Below are 12,185 nucleotides of genomic sequence, written 5' to 3' on the forward strand. Positions count from 1 at the left end.
TGACTGGGATATAACCCTCACTCTATCCAGGTTATCCCAACCATCATCACACATCAAACTGTTTCTGATGTTAAGTCAAGGAAATCTACATGATCCCTGTCTTAATATCAATAGGATATAAACAGCCACCAAATAGATGCAGTCGCAGGCCCATTGGGGCTTTGACATCCTGAGTTCTATTCCTATGAAATCTCCTGACTTACTTAATGATGAAGTTTGGTTAAATATGGACACCCCTGCTGTTTTTAAGTCTCGCGAAGGGCTGGGTTTGTTACAGTGCCTTGCGAAAGTATTCGGCCCCCTTGAACTTTGCGACCTTTTGTCACATTTCAGGCTTCAAACATAAAGATATAAAACTGTATTTTTTGTGAAGAATCAACAACAAGTGGGACACAATCATGAAGTGGAACGACATTTATTGGATATTATTGGATATTATTCAGCCCCCTTAAGTTAATACTTTGTAGCGCCACCTTTTGCTGCGATTTCAGCTGTATGTCGCTTGGGGTATGTCTCTATCAGGTTTGCACATCGAGAGACTGAAATTTTTTCCCATTCCTCCTTGCAAAACAGCTCGAGCTCAGTGAGGTTGGATGGAGAGCATTTGTGAACAGCAGTTTTCAGTTCTTTCCACAGATTCTCGATTGGATTCAGGTCTGGACTTTGACTTGGCCATTCTAACAGCTGGATATGTTTATTTTTGAACCATTCCATTGTAGATTTTGCTTTATGTTTTGGATCATTGTCTTGTTGGAAGACAAATCTCCGTCCCAGTCTCAGGTCTTTTGCAGACTCCATCAGGTTTTCTTCCAGAATGGTCCTGTATTTGCATCCATCCACCTTCCCATCAATTTTAACCATCTTCCCTGTCCCTGCTGAAGAAAAGCAGGCCCAAACCATGATGCTGCCAACACCATGTTTGACAGTGGGTATGGTGTGTTCAGGGTGATGAGCTGTGTTGCTTTTACGCCAAACATAACGTTTTGCATTGTTGCCAAAAAGTTTAATTTTGGTTTCATCTGACCAGAGCACCTTCTTCCACATGTTTGGTGTGTCTCCCAGGTGGCTTGTGGCAAACTATAAACGACACTTTTTCTGGACATCTTTAAGAAATGGCTTTCTTCTTGCCACTCTTCCATAAAGGACAGATTTGTGCAATCTACGACTGATTGTTGTTGTTATGGACAGAGTCTCCCACCTCAGCTGTAGATCTCTGCAGTTCATCCAGAGTGATCATGGGCCTCTTGGCTGCATCTCTGATCAGTCTTCTCCTTGTATGAGCTGAAAGTTTAGAGGGACGGCCAGGTCTTGGTAGATTTGCAGTGGTCTGATACTCCTTCCATTTCAATATTATCGCTTGCACAGTGCTCCTTGGGGTGTTTAAAGCTTGGGAAATCTTTTTGTATCCAAATCCGGCTTTAAACTTCTTCACAACAGTATCTCGGACCTGCCTGGTGTGTTCCTTGTTCTTCATGATGCTCTCTGTGCTTTTAACAGACCTCTGAGACTATCACAGTGCAGGTGCATTTATACGGAGACTTGATTACACACAGGTGGATTGTATTTATCATCATTAGTCATTTAGGTCAACATTGGATCATTCAGAGGTCCTCACTGAACTTCTGGAGAGAGTTTGCTGCACTGAAAGTAAAGGGGCTGAATAATTTTGCACGCCCAATTTTTCAGTTTTTGATTTGTTAAAAAAGTTTGAAATATCCAATAAATGTCGTTCCACTTCATGATTGTGTCCCACTTGTTGTTGATTCTTCACAAAAAAAATACAGTTTTATATCTTTATGTTTGAAGCTTGAAATGTGGCAAAAGGTCGCAAAGTTCAAGGGGGCCGAATACTTTCGCAAGGCACTGTACATTTAAATGTGTGAAGTATGATGTCAAATATGGACTTTATCGATATCTGGATGCATGACACGAACACAGACATTCTTGTTTTATCAGAGACTTGGTTAAATTATTTGATTATGGATATTGACATTGCTAATTACAACATTTTTAGATGTGATAGGCAGAGAAAAGGTGGAGGGTGGCTATGTATGTGAAATCACGTGCTCTTAATATCACTATACCCTAAAAATGTGAAACCCTGGTTATTCGATGTGGCCATGAGCCAAAAGGGGCATGTATTTGTTGCTGGAGTGTATAGGCCTCCTACTGCATTAGTTGATGTGACTAGTATCATAGCTGAGCATTTAAAACCTTTTCTGTCATCTGAACTAGTGGTCTTAGGTGACGTTATCCTGGACTGGCTGACACCTATCTCAAAACCATGCCTGGGCCAAAGCTAGGCTAACTGATGCTGTTGTGGAATGGCAGCTTTTCAGGCAACTGAGAAATAAATGCACGTCCTTAGTAGAAAAGGCTAAATCAAGTTACTTCCTAAGTTCTATTGCTGACTCTGCTGGTGATGCATCTACATGTTGGAAAGCAGTAAAGGTGCTGAAGTGTGGGAATTCCTCTCCTTCACTATCCAAGCAAGTTATAGTGATATAGGTTGTGCTTTTAATCATCATTTTATGTCTGCCGTTTTTTGTTTGAAAGAAATCTTGGTTTAATAGACCTGGGTAAGTCAGTAAACTGCTCGTCCCTCTCCCAGCTGCTAGTCGACTTGATAGAGGACCAGACAAACCCCAGTGAATCCGTGTACTCTCTGGAGCAGCTGTCTACTTCTGATGTATTGGAACAACTACTTATGATTGATGTTTTTTTTAAACTACTGGGGCTGATATGCTTGATCCCTTCTTATTACAGCTTTCTGCTCCATTGATTCATTTGAACACATATTTTTAACTTGACAATTATATTGAGTACTATCCCTAGAGTTTGGAAGCCGGGCCATGTTCTTCCTCTGCATAATGGTGGCGACCAGAGTGATCTAAATAATTATGGTCCCATTTCCAAACTGTCAGGATTTGGCCAGGGTTGTTCCGGGTTTTGGTCACTAGATGCCCCCATTGTGCTTTTTGACCTTATGTTTTTTCCCTTGTTCCCCATTATTATTTGCACCTGTACCTCGTTTCCCCTGATTGTATTTAAACCCTTTGTTTCCCTCAGTTCTGTGCTCTGTGTTTGTATGTTAGCACCCAGCCCTAGTGTTCTGTGTTTTCCTGTCGATTCCGGTGGATGCTCTTGTGGAATTCTGTTTTTGAGTGTCTCTTGAGGCTTTTTTGTGCTATTCCTACCACCTTTTGGATTTGCCATTTTTGTATTTAAGGACTTCTCCTTTTTTACTTTATTAAATACACCATCTTAAGTACTGCTGTGTCTGCCTCATCTTCTGGGTTCTGCTGACTATTCGTGGCTCAGTTGGTTAAGTGACTGTTTCTCACTCCGGAGACCCAGGTTCGTAACCGGGTCCTGACACAAACTCTCTTGCCAAGCAAAGATCTTGAAATCATTGATTCAAAGCTTAGATCCCTTTCAACTGCTACATATTTTCTGAATGTAAAACAGTCAGGTTTCGGACTGTGTCATAGTACCATCTCTGCTACTTCTATGGTGTTAAATGATGTCATAAACTGTTTAATACGAAGAAACACTGTGCTGCCCTCTTCATTGACCTGTCCAAGGCATTCGACACTGTGGATCACGCGTTACTTATTCAGAAACTCTCTACAATTGGCTTAGATTGGGCTGCTTGTAGTTGGTTTGATAATTATTTAAAAGACAGAACACAGTGTGTATTTACTGCTCAAAAGGGTTTGATTCTTGGTCCAGTTCTTTTCACTATTTATATTAACAGTATTGGTCGATCTGTACAAAACTGTAACTTTTATCTGGACGCAGATGACACTGTTATATGTGCTACTTCCCCTACGGCAGCTCAGGCTCTGTTGGCCTTTCAATCTGCTTTTACTGGCTTGCAGAAAACCTTGGTTGACCTGAAGTTGGTACTAAATGCTGGTAAAACCAAGTACATGTTGTTTCCAAATAATGTAATAGTGTAACTGATGATTTGTGCATAAGTACGTTAGATGGTGCCCCCATTGATCGTGTCCACGCATATAAATATCTTGGGATCTGGATTGACGAAAAGCTTTCTTTAAAAATATATATTTCACTAGGCAAGTCAGTTAAGAACAAATACTTATTTACAATGACAGCCTACACCGGCCAAACGATGCTGGGCCAATTGTGCAGGTCTCTATGGGACACTCAATCGTGGACTGTTGTGATAGTTAGTTAGTCAAGAAATTAAGAATTTAAGTTGGTCTTCTTCTATAGGAATAGGGCTTGCCTTTCATTAAATAGTAGAAAACAGATCATTCAGTCTACATGTATTCCTGTTATAGAGCATGGCAATATTATATACATCAATGCAGCTCCCAGTGTTTTGAAGCCCTTGGACACAATTTATCATAGCGCACCTTGTTTTATAACATCTGACAGTTTTGACACTCACCACAGCATCCTTCATCATAAAGTTGGTAGAACCTCACTAAAAACACGTGTCACTTCCTTATTCTGTTTTTGTTTATAAAGCCTTACTCAATAAACTACCAATTTACTTAACATCATGGTTGAAATATAGAAACTGGGATTACAACACTGGATCACAGAGTTGGTTAATGATGGAGACTCCAAGTGTTTCCACAGAGTTGGTTAATGATGGAGACTCCACGTGTTTCCACAGAGTTGGTTAATGATGGAGACTCCACGTGTTTCCACAGAGTTGGTTAATGATGGAGACTCCACGTGTTTCCACAGAGTTGGTTAATGATGGAGACTCCACGTGTTTCCACAGAGTTGGTTAATGATGGAGACTCCACGTGTTTCCACAGAGTTGGTTAATGATGGAGACTCTACGTGTTTCCACAGAGTTGGTTAATGATGGAGACTCCACGTGTTTCCACAGAGTTGGTTAATGATGGAGACTCCACGTGTTTCCACAGAGTTGGTTAATGATGGAGACTCCACGTGTTTCCACAGAGTTGGTTAATGATTTCCACAGAGTTGGGTAATGATGGAGACTCCACGTGTTTCCACAGAGTTGGTTAATGATGGAGACGTGTTTCCACAGAGTTGGTTAATGATGGAGACTCCACGTGTTTCCACAGAGTTGGGTAATGATGGAGACTCCACGTGTTTCCACAGAGTTGGTTAATGATGGAGACTCCACGTGTTTCCACAGAGTTGGTTAATGATGGAGACTCCACGTGTTTCCACAGAGTTGGTTAATGATGGAGACTCCACGTGTTTCCACAGAGTTGGTTAATGATGGAGTGTTTCCACAGAGTTGGTTAATGATGGAGACTCCACGTGTTTCCACAGAGTTGGTTAATGATGGAGACTCCACGTGTTTCCACAGAGTTGGTTAATGATGGAGACTCCACGTGTTTCCACAGAGTTGGTTAATGATGGAGACTCCACGTGTTTCCACAGAGTTGGTTAATGATGGAGACTCCACGTGTTTTTCCACGTGTTTCCACAGAGTTGGTTAATGATGGAGACTCCACGTGTTTCCACAGAGTTGGTTAATGATGGAGACTCCACGTGTTTCCACAGAGTTGGTTAATGATGGAGACTCCACGTGTTTCCACAGAGTTGGTTAATGATGGAGACTCCACGTGTTTCCACAGAGTTGGTTAATGATGGAGACTCCACGTGTTTCCACAGAGTTGGTTAATGATGGAGACTCCACGTGTTTCCACAGAGTTGGTTAATGATGGAGACTCCACGTGTTTCCACAGAGTTGGTTAATGATGGAGACTCCACGTGTTTCCACAGAGTTGGGTAAATCTGTCTTTACCTACCAGGCTCCTATCATATGGAATAATCTCCAAGTAACGTTTCATTTCGATGTGTTGTTGTCTCTAGGTCAGTTTAGGAGAAAGACTAGGGATTTTTATATTGATGAATGTGTTTGTTTTGTTTGATTGTTTATTGTGTATATAATATTTGCTATTTATTTAATTTTGTGTTTTAAATTGTGAATGATTTTATTTTATGTGTTGTTCCCAGGGTACATTTGCAAATGGGACCTAGGTCTCAATGTGTTTTTCCATGATTAAATAAAAGTTAATAAATAAGAAATCACAGCTTCCTTCGCAGGTTGTCACTGCCAAAGCAGGAGTTATTACTCCAGATCATTTTTCCAATATACAGTATATTAAAGAGTTTGTCATAGCAGTACAATTATTATGCAAGCAAGTCTATTGTTATGTTTTCATAAAAAATGTCAAATCTTTATTAAAATATAGTAAAATGTGCTTTGTTAGAGCGCAGACAGCGACAGAATGCGGATTTCTTCAATGAATTCCAAACACTACGAAAAAAAACCTTCAGTCCTTTTTTCTCCTGCTTTCTGTCAGCTTCTGAAAGAAAAACAATACAAGCAATTAGCCCTTTAGTTTACTTTAGCTTCCTAAAGTTTCCTTTTAGGCCTTCCATTTTCAACCCTAGGGTGTGTGTACAGTCTGGAAAACTTACCCACAGAGCACTGCTCCTCATCACCTTCATCAGCAAACTAAAAGCACACAAAAGTCACAAGTCAGATGGAATGATTCTATTCAGTAATGTTCACTAATGATTTAAAAACATGTTTCCTACAGTCATTTATTTCAGTGTAGATGTGATGGTTGGTGGTTTTGATGCTGAAACCTTTTACCTCGTTGAGATTGTCCATCGAGAACCAGTGGCGAATGAGGCTCCCGCTGCGACACCTCAGTCTGGGACTAATGTCCTGCACCTCACAGTCAGGGGAGAAAGTTATCCTGGGGGTCCAGTGCTGTAGGAGCACCCTGCTCACCATGACAGACACTTCCAAGCAGAGCTGGTGGTCCCCCAGGAAGGCCTCTGGCACCAGAGGGCGCTGTGAAGGGAAGTCCTTCTCAAAGTTGCTGTAGAGCAGGTCTCCCAGCCGGAGCTCCAGTGGACCATGGTTTTGGTTAGGCTCTGAAAGCCTTCTCAGTGCTCTTTGTAGGGCTCTTGTCTTCGTAGCTTTTGCCAAGGCCTCTTGGACCAGGAAGAACAGTTGCCATGTCAGCTCCACACGTTTTTCAATAACCTCCTCTATCCATGGAGAGAAGTCCTTCAAGGGGTAGATGGCATACACAAATCTGCCCAGGGTGTACATGAGGAGCATCTCTGGGACCATGCACAGCTTGTTGGCGTTGTGACAATGTTTGTGCTTGGGGCTCTTCTTCCAGAGCTTCTGGGCTCGACTGGGTTGTCCACTTATCACAGAGGTTTTGCAAGGAAAATAACTGTTGGTTTGATCACTCGCTGATGGTGCAGTGGCGTGGGCCGGCTTGTTGGAGCCACCAGAGGTCAAGGAGAGGAGTTGGCCTGAGATGGAGACCTGGACTTTGATCCTACCATCAAAGCGAAGGCAGCTCGGCAACATGCCTGCAGCTCGCACAGTGATCTCTGACCCCGTAGTGGTGGATATCACCCATTCACCCACTCCCTGTCCACTCCACAGGCCATGAGGGCGGCGGAACACTCGCACCAGGTTACTGAGGCAGTGGAGAACTGCTGCCCTCTGGCTGGCAGTGGCAGGACAATGGAGAGGGACTTGAAGTTGGGTCATGGTTACCTCACGTCCCCCCTCTGTGACCCCCAGACCATGAGACACAGCCTGCAGCCTATCACCCGTTGCTCTCAGTGTCAACCTGCGAGACATACATGGGTGAAAGTTCAAAGGTGGTCAGGATGGGCCAGATAACAACATCTCATCACAAGAGGGGGACCACATGAACAATAAAATATAAGGAATAGAGCACTATCTTAATCACAATGTTAACGTCAAACCACATTTGGGGTCAATTCCATTTCAAGTAGGTCAATACAAGAAGTAAACAGAAATTCCAAATCTATTTTTTTCTCATAAAGGAACATTGAGGAATATTGGAACTGGAATTTCCGTTGACTTCTTGTATTGACTGAATTGAAAAGGAAGTGATGACATCTATGTTTCAAACACACAGCTGGGCCTTTCACTGACAGCAAGTAGCACCTACAGGTTAGGCAGGTGGATGGGTGATGGGCGCAGCGTCCTGAGCGTGGTCAAACACGTGCGAGATCCACAAGCCTGAGGACAAGAGGACAACAATAGTTATGAGACAATATAATTCTACCCAATCAGTTTTCAATACAATAACAACAATCTCTTCGCTTTATCCAGAGGGACTAACAGTCAGGTGATTCCGCTCAGTAAATCCAATAAAACATTGATAAAAGTGACTAAATGTACTGTAAGATGCCTGCCTAACTTTCTATACGGTCTCTTTCTGCTTACCCTCTCAACTAAGGAGTGACATCCGGGCTCAGTGGCATCCATCAGGAACCTTCACAAAACACAATGACAATCATTCTCTAACACATCTTTGACCATACTTGTACACTGACATTTTCAGGTAACAGACTTTCTGTTTGTGCCGATATATGTTGCTGCACGCTGTTGTTACTGAGGAGAAAACATGGAGATATGCATTCAGCCATGACACTTCTCTCACCTCTCATCGAGAACACTGGTCATCACGGTTGTAGGGATGGATAGACATCTCTCTAAGTTCCCTCTCAACCCGTGGGACAGGAGGCCAGCAGACACCCAAGGACTCATGACAAACACTAGAGGTCTTCTTTCCTGAAATATATCAAACTCAGTGTCAAATCCATAACCGACATACTGCAGCCGAATTCATTGACAATTCAAATGTAAGGTCACTGACATTTCCTTTGAGAAAGAGTGTTTGAATGGCTTTACTCTCTTCATATGTATATACTGTATTCTAGTCATTGCTCATCCTATATACTGTAACTACTGCTGTACACACCTTTTCTATTCATATACTGTCCATACTGTCTTTATACACCATCATATGTATTTTATTTATATACATTATGCGTAAATATCAGTGGAGGCTGCTGAGAGGAGGACGGCTCATAATAATGGCTGGAACAGAATGGAATGGCATCAAACACATAGAAACCAATTAACATGCCATCAACCTCCTGTGGTATATTTAAGCAATAAGGCCAGAGGAGGTGTAGTATATGTCCAATATACCATGGTTAAGGGCTGTTCTTAAGCACGACCTCAGAGGTGCCTTATTGCTATTATAAACTGCTTACCAACGTAATTAATGCAGTAAAAATAAATGTTTTGTCATACCCGTGGTATACGGTCTGACCCACCCAGTTTATAAATAGTTTTATTCTGGTCTCTGACATCGCTTGTTCTGATATTTCTTAATTTCTTTCTTTGTACTTTTTGTATTATGTGTGTATTGTTATGTATTGCTAGGTATTACTGCACTGTTGGAGTTAGAAACACAAGCATTTCACTGCACCTGCAATATAATCTGCAAATCTGATTAAGAGTCAAACAAACTTTGATTTGGTTTGATTTGTGAAATATATCAATACTACATGTGCCTTCCTTTCCCTGTTGACTGACTGACAGTCGTAGAGTTACAGAGTATAAAGGTGTTTGTTCCAGCCCAGCACTAACACATCTAATTCAAGTTATCAATGAATCATCAAGATGTTGATTTGATGAGATTTCCTAAGAAATACCTGCTGGTAGCAGCAGAGCTGTAGATGCTTGATGAGTTGATTATTGGGGGTGTTCTCATCAGACCAGTGGATCACCTGGATAAGAACAGAAACATACTGTACTTTGGCTTCATCATCACTCAGAGGTAAGACTGCATTGAGAATCAATAGGTAAAGCATTCACTATTTTAAAACGTAGCCTAAATTGATATAGCTATGCAAGTAGTTTGGTTGGTATTTTTAAATACTAGTAACAAAATGAAGATTTTAAGTTAAATGGCTACGTATTCAGCAAATGAAATCAGACTAAATGTGGTAATCATAGACCCTAAAATAAATGCAAGGAGCCTAAGAGATAAATTAATGTGATCAAATAAGTATAACACAAAAAAAGAAAGCTAACTTACCTTACTTAATCCTACAATATATTTGGCCATTTTAAAGGAATTTTATCCAAGTCACTTTTCATAGATTACTTTACAGCTGATAAATAGTTTAGCAGAATGTTGGAGACTATTTTTGGGATGTTTGGGTAAATGTTGTCATGGATTTCAGAACACATTCTAAGTCTGCACATTCTAAACCATTTATGACAAACGTTTTTGAAAGCACACAAAAAATGTTACATTGTGACAGAGAATGAATTCTTAATTCTATTATGACATGTGTCTAGGGGCTCTTTAAGCCTACAGTTATTAGCCTGCCATTTTGACCAGGCCAAACCTACAGTTATTAGCCTTCCATTTTGACCAGGCCAAACCTACAGTTATTAGCCTTCCATTTTGACCAGGCCAAACCTACAGTTATTAGCCTTCCATTTTGACCAGGCCAAACCTACAGTTATTAGCCTGCCATTTTGACCAGGCCAAACCTACAGTTATTAGCCTGCCATTTTGACCAGGCCAAACCTACAGTTATTAGCCTTCCATTTTGACCAGGCCAAACCTACAGTTATTAGCCTGCCATTTTGACCAGGCCAAACCTACAGTTATTAGCCTGCCATTTTGACCAGGCCAAAACCTACAGTTATTAGCCTGCCATTTTGACCAGGCCAAACCTACGTTTTGGGCTACTGTATTTTGTCCAGAGTTTTTGTCATGTGACAGTTTAAGCTTTATAAAAACCTTCTAAAATAAAAAACATCCTTCTGCTATCTAAGGGAATGAATATGACAGTAGGCCCTATAGCTATCTAATGACCTATCTAATGGCTATCAACCTTTAATGTTGATTGTTTTTTTTTTTAATTTAATGACTCACGTTCAATTAACCTTGTTTTATCATGCAGGTCTCAGATATACAAGTCTAACATGACTTACAGTATTAGCAAACAACTCAGCAGGTGTCTGTCTGTCACGATTCCTACCGAAGGTGGCTCCCCTTCCTGTTCGGGTGGCGCTCGGGGGTCATCGTCACCGGCCTACTAGCTGCCACTGATCTTTTTCTCCCCCTCCTTGTCTGTTTATTAGTTACACCTGTGTTTAGTTAGGTTAATTAGTTGGGCTTTATTATCCAGCCGGCCCGCCTGCTGGGTGTGCGGGATTGTTTTATGTGTACTCATGTACTCGCCTGTAAGTCACGGTTGTTCGTGTACGTGAGTTATTCGGGACTGTTTAGCTCCCCTGTGTTTTGGGGCATTTGTTTGAGTGGTGTCGTTTTCCCCTGTGTGGTGAATAAAGTATAGCGCTACTCTGAACTCTCTGTTTCCTGCGTCTGACTTCTTCCGCCACTACACCCCGGGCATTACACTGTCTCCATGTTACTGGTACAGTATGATTTATATTTCATGTACAGTATACCTGGAGAGAGATTCTATTACATCAACCCTCAGGAAAAGGACGAGGCCTATAGTTCAAAAATGACCTTGTATCTGAGACCACTTTCGGGTGCTCTTTGTTTTTTAATAAACAGAGTAGAGAGGATATATTATATTTTGGGGAAGTAGCCTACATTTAAAGATGCTCTTCAGGCTAAGTCAATCAAAATGAACTGGTAGCCTATGTGGATGGATTGGAAAAATACCATTGGCAAACTGATGATAGAGAACATTATAGGCTAGCTAGTACAATAGTGCTAACTTGTGGTCAGAGCGATCAGTAATGTTAATAATCAAACCAAGCGAGCTTGATTCCGGTTTACCATTGCATCTGGGTTTTGCATTGACTATGGGTCTACATGTCTTTTTATATTGAGTACAGAGATCAGTCCAAAGAAAAACAAACACACACACACAACACTAACAGTTAATGAATAGAGCCACATACAGTAAACTCAGTCAGCACTGCTGAGGGAAAAATAAGTCACATCCTTGTTAGTACCAAAATAACTTCATGAAAACATATCTAGCCGTCAAATAAACCATATTAATCATGAACTGTGTGTACAAGTAGGCTAAGGGCTAAGGCCCAACAACAAACATACCATGTGTCATATTCAAAATAAGCAAACCTATTCAAATGTAACTTCTGACCAATTAGCACAGGCATGCAGCCCCCTTTGGAAGCCCCTCGGATCAATAAAACACAAAGCTTATAATAATCAAATCAAATACAATTCTGGGTCTCAACTTACTGTTACAACCTAGAATAGTAGAATGCACAAGAAATTTCAACATTTGGTTGAGAATCAGCAGTTTTTCTGTTGTTATGTCAGCCACTGATTGTCACTCAATTT

The sequence above is a fragment of the Oncorhynchus masou genome, chromosome 2, assembly GCF_036934945.1.
Source record: "Oncorhynchus masou masou isolate Uvic2021 chromosome 2, UVic_Omas_1.1, whole genome shotgun sequence".
NCBI classification, from domain to species: Eukaryota; Metazoa; Chordata; class Actinopteri; order Salmoniformes; family Salmonidae; genus Oncorhynchus; species Oncorhynchus masou.